Source organism: Capricornis sumatraensis, chromosome 2 (genome assembly GCF_032405125.1).
Source record: "Capricornis sumatraensis isolate serow.1 chromosome 2, serow.2, whole genome shotgun sequence".
Lineage (NCBI taxonomy): Eukaryota > Metazoa > Chordata > Mammalia > Artiodactyla > Bovidae > Capricornis > Capricornis sumatraensis.
In genome coordinates this window covers 50,956,440-50,976,634 of record NC_091070.1, presented here as the reverse complement: position 1 = coordinate 50,976,634, position 20,195 = coordinate 50,956,440, and the positions used below count along the sequence as shown (strand labels likewise).

The window sequence follows — 20,195 nt, the reverse complement described above, 5'->3', positions numbered from 1 at the left end:
ATGGGATGGAATGATAGGTCCTACTTTGTATGTAGGGAGTTTAGGCTAAAATAATGTTTGGCACAAACTTGCCACTCTTACTCTTATTTGTAAGAGTAAATGTTAGCTATTATAGCTACATTATATGTTTATATTATAATTGAATATATTATAGTGACCCTAATTCTAGTTGTATTAGTTAATTAGAGGAATATTATTATATTATAGCTCTTTAATAATAATGCCTATAACATCTCCATGGCCATGAGTGGAGAGTAAGTTTAAGTTTCAGTTGTGTCCAATTCTTCATGACCCCGTGGACTGTAGCCCACCAGGCTCCTCTGTCCATGGGATTTCCCAGGCAAGAATACTGGAGTGGATAGCTATTCCCTTCTCCAGGGATTCTTCCCAACCCATGGAACAAACCCAGGTTTCCTGCATTGCAGGTGGATTCTTTACTGTCTGAGCCAAATGGGGAGCAGTACTATTTAGTTATAGTAATATTACCATATTACAGCTATATAATAATAATAATAATGCCTATAATATCTCCATGGCCATGAGCAGAGAGTAAGTTTAAGTTTCATCTGCTTGCCCAACCCTGCCTCCCTGCCCTTCACAAATAGCAGAGCAGATGGACTTGAGCTTCTTACGGGCACTGAGGGCCAAGTGGGCCACTGGCCATGTGGGTGAGGGTAGCTGCGCTTCCGGGTGGAAGGCTGGGGAGTCTCTCTCTGCTGCTAGAATCTAGGTGGGTCCTCTGGACTTGGCAGGCCGAGTGCTTCTGTGGGGCTGGGAGGGCTGAACAATGGGTGCTCTGTTGCTTGCTGGGACCGTGTCAAGGTATCCAGCTTGGTCAGAGAAGCAGCTACAGAGCTTGGGCTCCAGCCCCCAGGTCGTGGATGACAGTGTGGGCAGAGAGGGCCCCAGTTTTCAGGCCTGTTGGCACCACCAGCTCTCACTGGGATAAACAGTCCACGGTGCTCCAACCGTCTTACTAGGACAGTCTGTGGTCAGTCCCAGGATGAGGGGAGGGACAGTGCTGCATGTCCCTGGTCAGGCAAGGGGCAGTTCCCACTCGAGCCTGGTTCTCTGCTTCTGGTCCCTGAAGTTGTGCCAGGTGCTGAAAGATGGAGCAGGGAGGCAGGACTGTGGAGTCACTGCTGCCTGACGGCTGGTTGCAAAACTGTGATCAGTATTTAGCAGAGATATCCCTTAGTAATTCATCAGGAATTTGCTTTCTGTTGTATAGGGGTGGGGTTGAGAGGGACAGATTAAACATATCCTGGCATTTCATCTATTCCAGATAGTCTGCTGGGCACTTCATGTTCATTTTGTCTCTTAAACTTCACAACCAAGGTAATAATATAATTTTTCCCATTTTACAGTCTGGGAAATGGAGGCTCAAAATAGTTGAGAGACTTGCCTAGAGTAAGACAGCTAGTAAGACTACTGTTTACTGCCCTGGTCATGTCTGACTCTTTGCAACGCTATGGACTATAGTCCGCCAGGCTCTTCTGTCCATGAGACGTCCCAGCCAATTTCCTTCTTCAAGTAAGAAGTAGATTCAGGATTAGAACCTGAGGCAGTCTGGCTAAACCCGTAGGTGACAACCACTCTATGGCATTGCTTTGCTGCATTAAGCCACTGTTATTTCTTGTTTTAGGGTGGACACTGGCATCTCTTGAAATGCTAGCTTCTGAGTTTCCACTTTTGGGGTTTTCTTGGGCCTTCAGGGTGGGGTTGGGTAGACAAGATGTCTGTCCCCCTGAGGCCTCAGCTGTCAGGAGCTAAGGATTGGGCAGCTCTCTCTTTGGACAGGGCTCCCTTTACCTGTTCTTAAAGGACATTTTTTTCCTTTACCTCCAGATTCTAGGGTAAGTTTGAGAAATGACTTCGAGGATGTTGTGTAGAAATCCAATCCCCTATGAACACCATTCCTTCCTGGCTCTTTAACGGGGTCACTCTTTGCTTGGCAGGTGAGCTGTGGTCAGGCTTCCACCGGGTATAATTATAATCCTCTATGCTTCCCAGCTCCCGGCTCCTGGAGACATGAAGTTTTAGCAAGGGCTTCTGCCCTCCCTAATAGCTGGTTGGCAGCCGTTTATCAGAGCAAGAAGGCCCTGGGTGATGCCTGTCCTCACTGCCTTACTCTCCCCATACATAGCTTTGGAGGCAAGTCAGGGCTCCACCCACTCCTGGCCCTGGGGTTCAGAGACTGGAGATTATGATTGGAGAAAGTATTTCTCCATATTTCATTGTTGTGTTTTCATTTATATTCATCTAGAGAGTGGCAGATTAGAGGCTGTGAAACTATTGGGGAAAAACAGCTTCTAAAAATACAAGTGCCGCTGGCATGATGGACCAGATTTGGAAAGAGGGCGTCTTGCATTTTCTCCTGAGGTGAGAAGACAACAGGATAATTATCCAATGAATGGTGCTGGCTCTTAGAGGAGCAGCGGTGCCAAATATTCGTGATGCCTATCCACCCACTCAGTGACAGAGGGGCATTCGAGAGCTCTGTAAATAACATTTCCAGATTAGCCAGGGGGGATATGCTGTTTCAGAAGATGAACGGCATCAACATCCTTTCTCTCTCTTTTGGCAGAAATGCTGGGTGGTCTTTGTGGATGCGGCCTGGGTGTTTGGGGGCACTGGGCTGGAGGAAGTCATACAGTGGCTGAGCAACCCTGGTGCTGGTGTGTGCCTCTCCTGCGCACCTCCCTCCCCAGGCAGCTGCCCTGCATGTTCCCCTGGGCCTGCTGCCCTCTCAGCCCCACCCAAACTTAAGTCCTGACCGTCACTCACATAGCCCTTAAGCAAGTTTCCTAAATTCTCTGAGGATCAGTTTCCCAAGTTTTAAAGTGTATTAAGTAATAAGCCCTGTCTCACCTATTGGTGTGGGGTAAAAAAAGAACTAAGTATCACAAAGGGCCTGGGACATGATGAGATTTCAATTCACATAAATTTTCTTCATAGGATAAGTAGGTAGGTCAGAGCTGGCAAAGCTATCTGATAGGGTGCTTGAGTGAATTGCCAGTAGTTGAATTTCAGGACATAGGGAAGATATTTTTGGACAGGTGGAAATTTCTGATGTCATTCAAACTCTGGAGATGTTCATCTCTTCATCTTATTTGTAGGGTCAGGTCTGTATCGTCATAAAGTAAAGAAGGCCAGTGGGGATCACAGTTAACGTTTCAGTGGTTTACAGTGAACTTTGAAATGCACACTCTGCTTTGTCAAGTTGCCATTAATACCATGTGCATTTTGCAGATGAGAAAAATAGAAGTCAAGATGAATGCTTTTCTCAAGTGGTGAAACTAAGACTGCTAAACCCTGTTTTCCTCCCCACAGTAAGATATGATAGGGAATTCATCCTTGGGTTGTCAGAGGATGCTGGGGTGTGGCCTTCTCAGAGAGGGTCCTGGGTATTGCCAAAAGGAATGGTTAAGGAGAAGAGGTTAGCTCATCTATATAGTCATTTTGGTCTAAGCTTGGAAAATGAGAGGCCGAAAAAAAAAAAAACACCCAGGATTTTTTTCTGTCCTGAAGCTTCTTCTTCCCCTAAGACCTGGTTCCTTTGTACTGAAGGCCTCAAGCCTGAGCGTCACTGCTCTGAGATATTTCAGAGGATGGATCAGATCAGAGAGACAGTTTCTGAAGATGGGAAGGAAATGGGAAATGGGATTAAGTGTTCCTCGTCCAAGGAGCCCTTGGTGGCTTAGATGGTAAAGAATCTGCCTGCAATGCAAGAGACCTGGGTTTGATCCCTGGGTTGGGAAGATCCCTTGGAGGAGGGCTTGGCAACCCATTTCAATATTCTGTTTAAAAATTTTTTTTTAAATTTATTTTTAATTGAAGGATAATTGCTTTGCAGAATTTTATTGTTTTCTGTCAAACATCAATATGAATTGGCTATAGGTATACATATATATGGCTTCCCTGATGGCTCAGCTGGTAAAGAATCCACCAGCAATGTCGGAGACTTGAGTTCAATCCCTGGGTTGGAAAGATCCCGTGGAGAAGGGAAAGGCTACCCACTCCAGTAATCTGGCCTGGAGAATTCCAAGGACTGTATAGTCCATGGGGTTGCAAAGAGTTGGACATGACTGAGCGACTTTCAATTTCTTATATATATATACCTTATATATGTTATATACCTTATATATCATATATATATACACACACACACACACACCACTCCAGTATTCTTGCCTGGAGAATCCCATGGACAGAGGAGCCTGACGGGCTACAGTCCATGGGGTCACAAAGAGCTGTACACAACTAAAGTGATTAACACTTTCACTTCCAAGGAGCCTAACTCTGGAAGCAATGCATTCCTACAGGTGGTAAAGATAGGATGGGCATGAACGTGACTACTAGGAACATCTAGTGCAGTGCCTGGCACCTGGTAGGAGCTTAATAAATAGCTGTAGGATGCATGGCACAGACAAGGAGATAGAAACATTTGGTGGCAACATGTAATTCATTGGCCAATCAGGGTGTTCCCTCTGAGAACCATCTGATTCCTGAGTTGGAGGGAGACTTAGAAATTAAGTAAGACTAAATTAAATAAGACTGTTTTCTTACTTTACTGATGAGGAGACAGACTCTGGGTTGCAGAGTAACCTGTCCCAGGCCCCAGGCTATTTGAGGATGGAGCGTGGCTTTCCTGACCTCCAGCCTCCCTGCCACCCTCATGATGCTCTGGACAACAGGATTCATGATGGATCCAGGGTGCACACAAGATCGCCTCAAACCCCAAGAATACTTCAGCTGGATTTCCTTAAAGTAACTGTTGGGATCAACTTCATGTGTTAAGGGTTCAGAGGGTAGGGTGGGGGAAGAAAATCCTGTTAAACCTGCTGATTGCTCATTTATTTCTGTCCCAGCTCTAGAGAAAGTTGCTTCTGAATGATCGTATGTGCTCTGGAAATGCTATAATTAGTCAGCCTGTTTGGGCCACACTGTTCTGAAGCAAGAACTATCAGGTGGGAAATAATTCGGCTGATAGTTGAGAAACAAACTATCATCATTTTAAATTGTTTTAAATGACGATTTTGTTGTTTAGTTGGTGAGCTATGTCCAACTCTTTGCGACTTCATGGACTGTAGCCCACCAGGCTCTTCTGTCCATGGAATTTCCTAGGCAAGAATACTGGAGTGGGTTGCCATTTCCTTCTCTAGGGGTCTTCCTGAACTAGGGATCAAACCCAAATCTCCTCATTGGCAGGCAGATTCTATACCACTGAGCCACAGTTTTAAATAACAGATCTTCCAGAAGTTATTTATTAAGGGATTGTCTTTTGCTTCAGCAACATGGTGGAACACTCAGATTGACTAAACAGTGTTTTAATTTTTAAAAGTTTTAAATGCCCAATAAAAGCAATGTTATCGATATTACCCTTACTAAAAATAATAGCTATTGTTTACTATTTACTGTCTCCTGAGTATTACTATGTCCTAGGCACTCTGCTGAGCATTGCACATGCATTCTTTTCATTTAATCCTCACAGCAAGCCTCTGGGGTACAGGTATTAGGTTTAGGCCCATTTACACAAAAGGGCATTGGAATTCTGCAAGATTAAGTCATTCACAACACTCACTCTGAGTCTGTTCTCACATTATACACTCATTCTACAAACACTGACTGCACACGTCAAGGATGAACAAGGGCTTCCCTGATGGCTCAGGGGTAAAGAATCTGCTTGCCAATTCAGGACACACGGGTTTGATCCCTGGTCCAGGAAGATCCTACATGCCACAGAGCAGCAAAGCTCACATGCCACAGCTATTGAGCCTGTGCTCTGGAGCCTGGCAGCTGGAACTGCTGAGCCCACATGCCACAGCTACTGTGGCCACACACCCGTGATCTGCAGCAAAAAAGGCCGCTGCAATGAGAGCCCATGCAACTAGAGAGCAGCCCCTATTCACTGCAACTAGAGAAAAGCCCTGTAGCAGCACTCAGCACAGCCAAAAAATCAAATCAATCAATAGTTTTTAAAAAAGCATGAGCAAGGCACTGAACCTTACCTTGAGAAGTCACGTCTACTTTAAAGGAGGAGATATAACTAATGGATACAAGACAGCTTGGACATTAGTTAGGCTTGCAATAAGCTGACACAATCCAAGCAACCAAGCATCTAACCACCCTGGTTTCCACAGGACTGCCCTGATTTAGTACCAGACGTCCAACAACCTAGGAAATCCCTTAGTCCTGGAGAACCGGGACAGCTTGTTACCCTACACTCAGCAGAAACATAGAAAGGATGCTCTGTGAGGCCTAGCCAGTATAGGACCTAGCCAGGCTTCCCTGGTGCCTCAGATGGTAAAGAATGTGCCTGCAATGTGGGAGACCTGGGTTCAATCCCTGGGTCAGGAAGATCCCCTAGAGAAGGGAATGGCTACCCACTCCAGTATTTTTGCCTAGAGAATACCATGGACAGAGGAGCCTGGGGGCTACAGTCCGTGGGGTCACAAAGAGTCAGACACAACTTAGCGATTAACACTTTCACTCAGGCACGTGAAGGGGAGAGAGAGGAGCGGCCAGGCAGAGGGATGGATGCGAGCAAAGCCACAGTGGCGAAAGCGACATGGATGCAACAGAGGGTCAATGTCGAGGGAGCAGGAGAGAGGACACAACATCTGTGCTTTGTTATGCTGTGGGTTGTCTGTTTATTGGAATTTATTTCTAGGAAGAGCAGAGAAACCCTGGGTATCTGATGCTTGGGAGGCACTTTGCTAGAATTCCGGGGATGGAGAGAAGCGTGATGTTTGGTGCATACCTGCTTTGGGCCCAGTGGTTCTCATCTGTGCTCCTTGCTGTTGCCTCCCCTCACAGCCCTCGGTGTGGGGTTCAGAACTTCTCATTGTTCCTCAGGTTCGCATCTCTAATCTGGGCCTTTGGGAAGAAGAGGCCCCAGGCCCAGCTCACCCTTCCTGCAGTGTCACTGGGAAGGCAGCGCTGGGTGTCTGTGGGATATCCCACCTACTGCTGGATTAACCAGCTGACCTGGGGCCTTCTGGGAGCCTCAGGAATCTGTAAAACGAGAATGGCAGTGCTTCCTCGCAGGGATGCTGTGAGGTTCAAGGAGAATGACTGCGCCAGCACCTGCCCCAGGGCTCAGTGCCTGTAGGTGTGAGGAGGAAGTGACATTCAAGCCAGCTCTCAGCAGGGACGTTCTCCAGGTGAAGGAGGGAGAGGACACTCAGAAAACTTGGTTCCTCATGTATGAAGGCATGGAGCCCCGCAGCAGCCTGTGACCTAGGGGAGCTGGGGACAGTGCATGTGGTTGTTGTGTGGGACCTTCTCCCCAAACTCTACCCTCAGCCTGCCCGTCCCCACTGCTCCCCGACCCTGTGAGTACCTAGAATCTTTAGAGCCACCAGGGACACTTTGCTCTCTTCATCCCTCATAGTCAGTCACCTTTTCCTGTTGATATCGCCTCCTAAGTCTCCCTTGAATCCACTTTCACTCACCCCCGTCCAATGGATATCAGCTCTCCCTTCATCACTGACTCCCTATGGATGTCCTTGCTTCCACTTTTGCTTCCTTCCAGTCCAGTCTACACACCAGCAGATCATGAAAACTGATGCTGGTTTTGCCCTGTGTGTGCTAAGGGCATTGCTCAGTCATGTCCGACTCTTTGTGATATCATGGCCTATACAGTCAATGGAATTTTCTAGTCCAGAATGCTGGAGTGGGTAGCCTTTCCATTCCCCAGGGGATCTTCCCAACCCAGGGATCGAACCCAGGTCTCCTGTATTGCAGGTGGACTTTTACCAGCTGACTCACAAGGGAAGCCCAAGAATACTGGAGTGGATAGGCTATCCCTTCTCCAGCGATCTTCCCGACCCAGAGAATTGAACCGGGGTCTCCTGAATTGTAGGTGGATTCTTTACCAACTGAGTTATCTGGGAAGCCCAACCAATGCTCTTTGATAGGCTCCTAGAATTCTTGGGGAACCCACCACATACAACCCTTGGCATGTAGCAAAAGTGCCAGATGGTGTGGTCCCTGCCCACTTCTAGCTGCCCCTTGAGCTCCTCTCCTCCTTCCTCTACACTCTCCTGCCATGGTGGGTGGCTCTGCACAGTTCCTAGAATATGTCTTACTCCTTCCCCACCCAGAACCTTGACTTTCAACCCTTTCATTTCCTCCCCATTAGCCTAGTTCACTCCTGCTCATCATTCAAGTTTTTGCATATATGTTACTTCCTCACTGTGCTCTGTAGCATTCTCAGCCGGCATGTTCCATTTGCATCTGATTTTAGTTAAGAATCTTTGCATTTGGAGGAGGTGTTTTGCTGCTGCTGCTGCTGCTGCTGCTGCTGCTAAGTCGCTTCAGTCGTGTCCGACTCTGTGTGACCCCATAGACGGCAGCCCACCAGGCTCCCCTGCCCCTGGGGTTCTCCAGGCAAGAACACTGGAGTGGGTTGCCATTTCCTTCTCCAGTGCAGGAAAGTGAAAAGTGAAAGTTTTGAGAGGCAGTGTAACCAAGTGCTAGACTCATGGGCTTGGGAAGCCAGGGAGTGTGGGCTCAGAACCATTGATGCTCATTGGCTGTGACCTTGGGAAAATTATTTACTCACCTTAGTTTCCCCATCAGTACAAAGGGATAATAATAGTAACCATCCCAGTGGGCTGTGAGGATTAAACAAGTTAATATTAGAAAAGTCCTCACTAGTGCCATACCTCACCCATATTAAGTCACTGTACAAGTATCTGTTACATAAATAAAATGATTTGCTCCCAAGCATTTTGTTCACACACCAGGTGTGGCATCTATTGTGTTGTGTTCAGACCTGCTTCCCTCAGCTGTAAGGTCCTTTTGAGGGCAGGGACTATGGCTTAGGCATTCTCTGTATGCTGATTCCCAGAAAAGTGCTCAGTGCACAGCAGGTTAGCAAGAAATGGTGCAGGAAAGGAATAACATGTGATGACGGAGGCGAACGCTAAGAACAGAACCATATTCTAGAGGCAGGCCTGCATGCTTAACTCTGCCCATGCCCGCTAGCATGAGAGCCAAAAGGCAGGGTCCAAGGGGAGAGCCTCCGGGTTTTAGTGTCCTGCCCTCTAGGGTAGACTCAACACCACCGGCAGATCCACTCAAATTTCCATAGAGATTTTCTTTACTAAAGGACAAAGCGCACACTGGGCATAATTTAAAAGACAGGCAATAAAACTCAAGGAGTGATCTGGAATGGCTGGGAATGTCACTTTAAAATGCCCTTTTTAAGTATGGAGGGAATTAAGATATTAGATTAACAGATAAATGTCCCAGAGAATAAATTACAAAATTAGTCAGTTTTTTTGCTTCAATAGCCTCTTTTGCTGAGCTTTAAATTACCAGTACTAAGTGGGGGGGGGGGGGAGGAAAAAAGAGGACTCATTAAAAAAATTGACTTAGGACAACTTGCCAAGAGATATTTGTACCCAATGAGCATGGTATTATCGGAGACAGCTGTGCTCTTTAACTCCCCAAATTTACTTAAAGAATAGATGGAAAACCATCTTTCTACTTTATGTGTGTGATTTATTTTGGGGAATGAAATCTGTATGCTGAGTGGTGGTACAGCAGTGAGAGAGGCATGGCTGGGGTACACAGGCTCCCCTCCCACCCCCACTATGTCTCTAGTAGTGTGTGTGTGCGTGTGTGTGTGTGTGTGCACGTGTGCGCGTGTGCACACGTGTGCACGTGCATGCGCGCATGTGTGTTTGTGTTTCTGGGAAACTTCTGCCAGGTGCAATATCTCCTTTTATCTTCAATATCATCAGAGTCACTAAATCACAGTACTAGCGTGTCAACTGCCTATTTGTCAGGTATCAAATCAGAGGCCCCTAGAGTTGGAATTTTAGATTAGCTCTTTCTAACTGCTATTTTGAGCCAGTGTGCTCAGTCACTCAGTCCTGTCTGACTCTTTGCAATCCCATGGATTGTAGCCCACCAGGCTCCCCTGGCTATGGAATTTTCCAGGCAAGAATACTGGAGTGGGTTGCCATTTTCTACTCCAGGGGTTCTTTCTGACCCAGGGATTGAATCCAGGGATCCAGGGATCCCAGCACATCTCTTGCATTGGCAGGTAGATTCTGTACCATGCGGCCGCTGGGCTGTAGAATGTCTGTTACACATGGTCCCTTCTTAATCTTTAGTAACCTAGCATTTGTACAAAGGAGTGTGAGACGCTCTAAGCAGTTCATATGCTTTGCAATTCATTTCAGTAATGATAAAAATGAATTAAAGTTAATTTAAAATGCTTACACATATTTAACCCCCTTTTGAAGAATGTATTTGGTTAGTTAGCTTTGAAGCATTTAGTAAATGCTTGTTCTATACCCACATCGTTTGATTTGTAAGTAGGGACATCATAGTTGAGGTTGGAAATCATGCTTACACCCCAGCCACCCTCTTTCTGAGTGAAGGGTTCCCTTAATACATTCCATCCCTGAGAGTCTGAGGCTGTCTGGAGTCTGAGAAAACACCCACCCACTCTGTGTAAGGCTTGGGGTGAGAGGTTAATTGTTGAAGAAGGACCAGTTTGTGGTAGAGTCAGGTCTCAGAAATAGGTTTCCTGATTTCCCTAAACCCTTTCAGAAGTCCCCACACCCCAGGTGAAAAACTGGTGTTGATCATTTGTGTAACATCACACCACAAAGTTTCTAATTCACTGCAGATGTTTGCCTCAAAATGTTTTCCCAGAGACAGGATGTATTGGGTTGGCCAAAAAGTTCATTCAGGTGTTCAGTACCATCTTCCAGTAAAATCTGAATGCACTTTTTGGCCAACCCAGAACGTGGGGTTTAGTGCAGACAGCCATCGTGCTGTGTTCTCCTGCTGTCCCCAGGGACACTGCCCAGTGTGTGTGGGCCCAAGCAGAGGAGGGGCTGGTGCCCAGAGCTCTAGTGACCACAGTAGCTCCACACACCTGCTTTTCTTGAACTGTTTCTTACTCTTACAAACTAAGAGGTAGGTAGGTATTCCTTGTCCACTTTATAGATGAAGCAATGTGGCCCAGGGAGGTTTGCTGTTGTTGTTTAGTTGCAAAGTCATGTCCAGCTCTTGTGAGCTCCATGCACGGTAGCCCACCAGGCTCCTCTATCCATGAGATTCTCCAGGCAAGAGTACTGAGGTGAGTTGCCATTTCTTTCTCCAGGGGATCTTCCCAACCCAAGGACTGAATCCAGGTCTCCTGCTTGGCAGGCAGATTCTTTACCACTGAGCCATCTGGGAAGCCCTCTAGAGAGGTTAGGTTAGGTAACTATTGAAGACTCGGATCTGCCTGACTCTGAAGCCTGAGGAAGCTCTTCCCATATAAATAGACACCATACAAATGGACAACATTGTCCGGAAGTTGAGTTGGCTGTGTAAAGAAGAGAGGCACAGAACCTTAGCTGGAGAGAGAATATGAGGTTGATGGAAGCTTTTCCCCCGTTCATTTTATTACGATTATTTTTAAAGAGAATACCTGCAGTGCATGGGCTACCTCTAAAAGCGGACAAATGAAAAGGTTCCCACTAGGTGCTTCTGGAGTAGAAACCAGGAGGCTAGGGCTAGGATAGGAGGGACATTTTTTTTTTTTTTTCTTACCATATACTTATTTTGTACCTTTAAAAATTTTGTACATGCAAATGTGTTACCTTATTAATGGTAAATAAAATTTAAATTTAAAAGAGGAGAGGTCTCCGAGCAGCCATTGAAGGGGAAGGAACTGAGGGTGTGTGTATGTGTGTGCGTGTGAGTGCACGCGTGAGTGTGTGGACAAGGAGGTGGGGGCAGCCGAGTTGGAGTCCCAACTCCTTGGACTCCATTTGTGATTCTCTTCTTTCTTCCCCATACCTATCTGGTGGTGGTGGGCGTTTATATTTGCCTTTCTTTTCATTCATTTCCAAATCTTTTAAAAATTTAGGGTGGCGGTAGTGGGAAAGGCAGGAAAAGGTAAGGGAGGAGAGCAGTAGCAGAAGAGCAGGAGGAGGACGTGGAGATGAAGAAGAGGATTAACCTGGAGTTAAGGGACAGAGCCCCGCAGGCGGTGACAGAATTGGTCCTTGATAATTGCCTCTGTGTCAGTGGGGAAATTGAGGGCCTGAATGATACTTTTAAAAAACTAGAGTTTCTGAGTATGGCTAATATGGAACTAAGTTCACTGGCCCGGCTGCCCAGCTTAAATAAACTTCGGAAGTTGGAACTTAGTGACAATATAATTTCTGGAGGCTTGGAAGTCCTGGCAGAGAAATGCCTAAATCTTACCTACCTCAATTTGAGTGGAAACAAAATCAAAGATCTCAGTACAGTAGAAGCTCTGCAAAATCTTAAAAATTTGAAGTGTCTTGACTTGTTTAACTGTGAGATCACAAACCTGGAAGATTACAGAGAAAGTATTTTTGAACTGCTGCAGCAAATCACATACTTAGATGGATTTGACCAGGAGGATAATGAAGCACCAGATTCAGAAGAGCAGGATGATGAGGATGGAGATGAAGATGATGAAGAGGAACAGGAAGATGAAGCTGGTCCACCTGAAGGATATGAGGAAGAGGAGGAAGAAGAAGAGGAGGATGAGGATGAGGATGAAGAGGAAGCAGGCTCAGAACTGGGAGAGGGAGAAGAGGAGGTGGGCCTCTCATATTTGATGAAAGAAGAAATTCAGGATGAAGAAGATGATGATGACTATGTTGAAGAAGGGAAAGAAGAAGAAGAAGAAGTGGAAGAAGAAGGTCTTCGAGGGGAAAAGAGGAAACGAGATGCTGAAGATGATGGAGAGGAGGAAGATGACTAGATCATCCTAAGACCAGATTTCCTAATGTTCCTGGGTGTGCAATAGAGTGGTCACATCTTCTTTGTTTCTTCTTGTATGATAGCTATCCCTACAGAATATAATGTGTAACTTTTTATAGGAAAAGTGTGGTTTTACTATTTTTGCCTTATCATTCCAAATAAGATTAACTAGTCTGTTAATGATCATATTGTATGTAGAGAAAAATTTTCATTGACCCCCCCATTGTGAAATTCCCTAGAAATTTATTTAGAATCTTAAATTTTCTAATTAAAGCTCATTGTATTAGTCATTTTTAGCATAATTAAAATATGATCGCTTTAAAAAAATAAATAATAAAAGATGAGAGAAGAGAAAGATAATGCATGTATTTGCTGAAGAATTTAGCCTATACAAATGGAATGTGGGACACGGCCATGAATGTCCTTCTGCTACTGAGCCCAGTCCTTCTTGCTACCCCTCCTCCCCACCACCATGGCCCCCATCAGCCATTGCTGTTGTTTTGAAGACCCTTTGTGCACACATGTACACATGTCCTCTTTAGCATAAGTTAGATTAGATTGTACATATTGGGTGGTAGCTTGTTTTTTTCACTGACTATTCCACATCAGTACACATAGGTTTACTTCATTCGTTTCAAAGGCTGCCTGATGTTTTCCTATGTGGATGTACTAAAATGTATTTATCCAGTTCTCTATTGATAGATATTTAAATTGTTTCCAGTCTTTGCTTTTATAAGAAACCTAACAGTGAATATTCTTATTATATCTTTCCACACTGTGCAGGTCAGTCTGTAAGATAAACATTTAGCGGTGCACATCAAAAGATCAAAGGATATTTGTGTGTCTTTGACTATTTTTTTAAGGTATTTTTTTGATGTGGACCATTTTAAAGTCCTTATTGAATTCAATACAATAGTGCTCTGTTCCATGCCCTGGTTTTTCCTGATCCTAACTCTCTGACCAGGAATTGAACCTAAACCCGCTGCATTGGAAGGTAAAGTCTTAACCACTGGACCACCAGGGAAGTCCCATGTCTTTGATTTTTAAAAATGATATGTGCAGCTTAAAATTTGAGAGATACTGTCATATTGTCTCCTGTACAATTACCCTTCCACAGCAAGGCATGAGGATGTTGGTTCTTCACACCAAGGGAAGGTTTTTGCAGAGAGGAGCCCACTTTCTATGGAAGAGAAGTCTTTAGAGACACAGTGCAAAGGCTGTAAGGGCTGGTTCCATGGCCTCTCCACGGCAGGGGCAGAACCATATCCACAGGGCCTCTGCCCATCTCCACGGGGACTGGGTTTCCCTCCTCAGTCAGTCTATGGATATTTATGGAATATCCATGTGTGCCATGTACTTTACTAGGACCTGGAGGGATCACCAGGAGTCAGACTCTGGACTTGCCCCCAAGAAACCTGTGATCTAATTGGGCAGCTAAGAAATCCTTTATGAGAAGAGAAGCAGCAGTACAAAAGACTGAAAGCCCAGATTCTAAGTGAGGCTTATGAACAATAAATGTGTCTGGAGGCTGGGGGAAGTCGGATCACTTTTGGCCTTGGGAAGTCTTCTCAGAGGAAGCAAAATTTATGCTAACCTTGAAGAATGGGTAAGATTTTGCTAGGCCAAAGGGAGAATGTGAGTGTTAGAGGGGAAATAGATTCTTAGTTATTACGCAGCAGTTAATTGGTGCTGATCACAATGCATGAGACGTAAGAGGTGTGAGTTCAATCCCTGGATCAGGAAGATCCCCTGGAGTAGCAAATGGCAACCCACTCCAGTATTCTTGCTTGGAAAATTCCCATGGACAGAGAAGCCTGGTGGGCTACAATCCATGGGGTCACAGAGAATTGGACACAACTAAGCAACTGAATGAACACACACACACACATACATGTCAGATACTGTGCAAGACATTAATTAATTTGCTCAAGTAACAAGTCCTGCATGCCTACTGGGAGCCTGGGGAACTTAGATTCTAGGCATTTTCACACTTGTATGCCTCATTTTACAGAGGAGCAAACTGAGGCCCAGGGAGGTTAAATAACCTGCCCAAGGTCACCCAGCTAGTGAGCGGCCAAGCTGGAAGCTTAATGTTGGTTTTCTGATCCTTATTGTCTGGTCCTTATTATCCCTTGCTAACTGCTAGAAAGCAAAGGTACAGAAGGGAAAATGCACAAAACCCATTTGGGAGATAAAATATAGGTCAGTTTATGAAGGATAATTTAGGTACCAGATCTGAGGTCTATTCCAGTTGCCCAAGCTGCATACCCTTATAACAAAACCATCTGCAAGGAAAGATGACATTTTTGTGGTCTGAAATTTCACAGCTCATGCAAGTGGTGTTTATTTTTTCCTGCAAATTATAATCTGCATTGACATTATTAAGGAAATCACATGGACCCAGCAGAAAATGAAGAATCCAATTGATTATTTTTATTGCTATAGAAGTCTTTTGTAGGCGAGCTGGGCAGAGACCCAATTTCATTTACTTGTAATATTGCAAATGCTGCTAATTGCCTGTCTTTAGTAAAGGATAGAGACAACGGAACAATCAAAGGTATTTATTAGAATTTGTTTGGATAAATTAGCTTCACATTTCAGTGGGCTTCATCTCAGTGCAGAACACCCAAACTCCACGTGTTAATAAATGACAGTCAAGACATCACCTTTTGCACTGTTTGTACAGTTGTTTCTGGCAATGCTGTAAAGTACCACTGAATTGATTATTTTCAGGCTGACTTTTTTTCTGCAGAACTTGAACTATTAGTGCATTGCCATTCAATCCAATTTAGTAGTTATGACAGTTGGAATAACTACATTGCATCTTAATATGTGTGTCTCATGCATAAATCACATTGTTTGCCAAGAAATAAAGAACTGAGAAGCTGCTGCTGCTAAGTCACTTCAGTCGTGTTCGACTCTGTGCGACCCCATAGACAGCAGCCCCCCAGGCTCCTCCGTCCATGGGATTTTCCAGGCAACAGTACTGGAGTGGGGTGCCATTGCCTTCTCCGGAGAAGCTGCTACGAGACTGGAAATTAGTGCTAAACAGATAACTGGGTCTTACAGATTGGAAGGTAGAAATTCATTGAACATCTGAGAGTCCAGTAAACTCTGGCTTCATCTCTGGGACACAGAGCCCGTCAGAATATAGGTTATTTTGTTGCTTAATAGATCTTCCTTGACATGACATCCTTTCATTGTTTATAAAAGTTGCTTTAGCTTTCCAGTTTGATGCACGTTTTCATATTCATTCATTCATTTCTGAGAGCTCAGTACTGTTTGGGGTCTGAAGAATCCTTCATTGTCTTTGCCCACTGAGCAATAACCCTGTAAAGGCTACCAAACAAACGCATACTAATTTTAGTAGTGCAGGGTAGAAGTGGTCTGTGGTCTGAAAGCTTTGTTCTTGGGAGAGATGGCAGGCGATAGGTTTAGAACCATACTCTGAGGTCAATTCTTACCAACTATATGATCTTGGGCAGTTTGCATAAGCTCTCTAGGTCCTAGTTTTCTCATCTATGAAATGGAGATAAACCACAGCCATGATGGGGTTTTTAGAAGAGCAAAGTACCTGATACTCAGCTCAGGAAATGGAAGCTTTTATAATTACTGTTTATTCTTAGATTTCAGGCATCAATCAGCCAAACTTGACAGCAAGGCAGGTGGTGGTGGGGGTTATCAGGAAGGACTTTGTGATGGGTGAGCCTTGGATAAGCTGAGTTGTGTGGAGGAGATGGGCCTTTCGCAGGCAGGAGCTGAAAACCAGAGCCGGGGCAGGTGGATAGGGTTTGGGTACGGGGTGTGGGTCCCTCTGACATGAGTGGGAGAAGTGAGAGGAGATTGGAGAAGTAGGTGGCTTGTCATGGAGGGATTCGTGGATCCCTGCAAACTGGCAGGTTGTTCAAATTTTCCCCAAGAACCAGGCCAGTCCTCATAAGCTAAAGGGAAGTGAAAATCTGTTGCTTGAGGCCTGGCTTCCCTGGAGATCTAGTATTTTATTCCCCAAATGAAATTCAATCACTGCTTCCCTGGGCAAATCCATAAATTAAGGCAAGGCTGAAAACACAGGCATTTTCTAACTTCTACATCATCCATCTCTGAGACTCTGTGGGAACTTCCAACAGGGTTGGTCAGGGTAGACATAAGTCTTCTACAGGCTTAAAGGGGACACGTTACCAATGCTCGTCAAACCTTTTATTTTCCTCACTGTGGAGTTTTGTGCCCTTTAAGATGACATAGAGAATATTTCCCCCAAAGTAATAGATTTCAAAAGCCTGTAAAACGGCTGTGGGCCCCACTCACATCTTCTCTCTCCCAGCCCTTTCCAGCTCTGTCCCCAAGGGCTGGTCCATGTGGATGAACTGCTAAGTGGGATTTCTGGAAACTTGGGGCCCAGCCCCTGAATTAAGGTGGTTGTCTCAGCCCTTCCTCCTTCTATCACTTCTTTCTTCAGCTATCATGGGGCTCATGGGGCCTCAGAAGCACCTTACCCCATTCTAAGACATATCTTGGCAGAGGAAATCTAAGGCTGGTTTTGTTTTAGGTCAGAGATGGCAGATTTCCCCTTCTTCCCTGGAAGAAACTGTACAGACAACCTTCTGGCTTCCTTATCCAATGCCTGTGACTTCAGTTGAAGGGAAAATATTTTTAAAGGGAAAGTGGGACCTCCCTGATGGTACAGTGGATGGGAGTCTGTCTGGCAACACAGGGGATATGGGTTCGATCCCCAGTCTGGAAAGATTCCACATGTCAAGGAGCAACTAAAGCCCATGCGCCACAGCTACTGAGCCCACACACTGCAACTACTGAAGCCTGCGCACATGGAGCTCATGCTCTGCAACAAGAGAAGCCACCACAGTGAGAAGCACGTGCCCTGCAATGAAGAGCAGCCCCCACCGGCTCCAATTAGAGAAAGCCCGTGCGTAGCAACGAAGACCCAGAGCAACCAAAACATAACGAAATAAATAAAGTGATAATAATAATCATTAAGAAGGAAAACCTAAAGGAGCTTGGTGGGGATGCTCTCAGTCAGAGCTTGATGAACACTGGCTGATGGGGAACCCAGACACCCTGGTGCAGGACTGATTATACTGAGACATCGCTGCTCTTGATCGACATGAGTCAGAATGAGCCTGATTATCGGTGGACTGCAGGCAGAACCCTGGGCACAATGCAAGCCAACAGAAACAGAGAGGCTATGGAGTTCAAGGCCAAATGAACTTTGAGCCAACTGTTACCAGGCAGCAATTATAGAACATTTTACAGCCTCCCAAACTGGGAACATGTGCCATCCATTTGATTCTGACCCAGCCCTGTGAGGAAGGAGGTCTTTGCCTTGTTTCATAGGTGAGGAAGTAAGGCTCAGAGAGGCTTGTTCAAAATGTCACAGAGCTAGCATCTGGCAGAACTGGTGCTTCAGAGGGTCTAACGGCTAACCCCATGCTCCTTTCCTGGCACCATGCCACTGTCATTTGTTATACAGCCGGCAGAATGGGGCCCAGACCAGCTAATGGACTGACCCCTATGTATTCCATTCTTAGTGTGAATCACTGTAATGGTTGGGGCCTCAGTTTGCCAAGCTGCATGAAGGAGGGGACTGGCTCCAACTTATTGCCAGCCCAGAAGGAAGGCATAACTACTTGGCACACAAAGAAGAAATCAAGAGGAACCAGTCTACATCACTTCCTGGGGCTGTGTCTCTTGGAGGATGATATGCAAAATGCGAGATTAGAATAAATAGGATGACAAAGGAAGCCTCCCAGTACCTGTGTCTCCCCTGGACAGTTCATAGGCTCTGCTCCGAGGGAACCTATCCTGCTATCTTCCCAAATGAGCCCTAGGGGCTGCCTGGCTCTCAGCTGTACCAGAGACTCAGAGAACCTGGGCGCCAGAGCAGATGGAGCTGGGCTGGAAGCCCAAGTTCATCATTTCTGTACTGATCGCTTAGCCCAGCTGAGACTCAGGGTCTTCATCTGTGAAATGGGGACATATGAGAATAGCATCCTGCTAGGGTTGTTGTGAGAGGTGAGACAACTCATGGACCATGCTCGGCGCTCTGTCTGGCGTAAGGAGTGTCCCTGCACTTCCCTGGTGGTCCAGTGGTTAAGAATCTGCCCACCAATGCAGGGGACATGGGCTCAATCCCTGGTCTGGGAAGATTTCCCCTGCTGAGGGGCAACTAAGCCCATATGCCGCAACTACTGAGCCCGCACTCTAGAGCCCAGGAGCCTCAACTACTGAGCCCAGGTGCCCTAGGGCCTGTGCCCCTCAGCAAGAGCAGCCACCATAGTAAGAAGCCTGGGAACCACAGCAAAGAGTAGCCCCCACTCACCGCAGCTAGAGAAAGCCTGTGCAGAGCAACAGAGAGCCAGGCAGCAAACAAGCAAACAAAAAACACATAAATAATTTTTAGCAATTAAAAGAAGTGTCCACTAAATGATATATCACTTTTATTGCTAACATTCGGTCAGTGCTCACTCTGTGTCAGGCACTGTGCTAACCACTTTCTATAAATTAAGTCACTCAGTCTTATTAAACAACATAATACAGGTAAAGAGCTTCCCCTAGTTCCTGGCCTAAGGAAAGTGCTGACAGTGGTGCCTGTTGTTAACCTAGGGTTCCGCACAGTTAAACAGGTCTGGGCCTCTGCCCAGGTCCTGGGCCGTCTGTTTCATGGGGACGGAATGTCATGACCCAGCTCGTGTGTCCTTCAGTGTCTCCCTTTGATGTAAATCCATTTTTTGCTCAAGGCCGAGCACAGAGGCCACCTCGTCACAGTTTTGCGGTTTCCTGATGGAGACAGACAAGTAAGTCAGCAGTTGCAGTGTAGTTCCAGAGTGCCTCAGCGGGGGTGAGGATGAAGCTGCGGTCATGGGAAACAGGAAGGGACAGTCACCTCTGATACGAGGGCAGAAAGGACAGGGAGGAGGTGATGGAGAAAAGACAGTGGAATTGGCCTTGAAGGAAGAGCAAGAGTATGCTGGGCAGAGCAGGGGAAAGAGGACGTATTCAGGAAGCTGTGGGCCACTGGAGAGGGGCAGCGAGCAGGCAGGGGAGCGGGTGGCGGGCCGTGGCGACCAGGCTCAGTTGCATTTTCTCTGGAGGCTGTGAGGAGCTGGGAAGAAACTGTGATTAAATCTGCCTCTTTGAAACATCACTGGGATTGCAGAGAAAGGTTGGATGGGAGAGTGGGAGCTGCTGGGGCTCTAGAGCAGGAGTGAGGGCAGGGGGGTCAGGGTGCGGAGAGCATGGGAGTCAGGGAGCACAGGGCAGGCAGGCTGTGGGACCTGTGGTGAAATGAGGGTCGGTGGACTTCGTGACTGGCCGGATGTGCCGGGAGGGAGAGAGAGCCGCCCAAGGTGGCTTCAGAGCTCTGACTTGGGAAGGTCTGACAAGGGAGGGTTGAGAAGGGGCTGCGTGAGGGGGCATCTGAGAAACCA

At 46.1% G+C, this 20,195-nt stretch overlaps 1 protein-coding gene and 1 pseudogene across 1 annotated transcript in view; one reads left to right on the top strand and one right to left on the bottom strand.

Moving 5' to 3' along the window:
* The window catches only part of LIPC (lipase C, hepatic type), a 161,139-nt gene that overhangs the window by 91,555 nt on the left and 49,389 nt on the right, over positions 1-20,195 (bottom strand). The gene's annotated exons all lie outside the window — the stretch shown is intronic.
* On the top strand, positions 11,960-12,754 carry LOC138074244 (acidic leucine-rich nuclear phosphoprotein 32 family member E pseudogene; annotated as a pseudogene).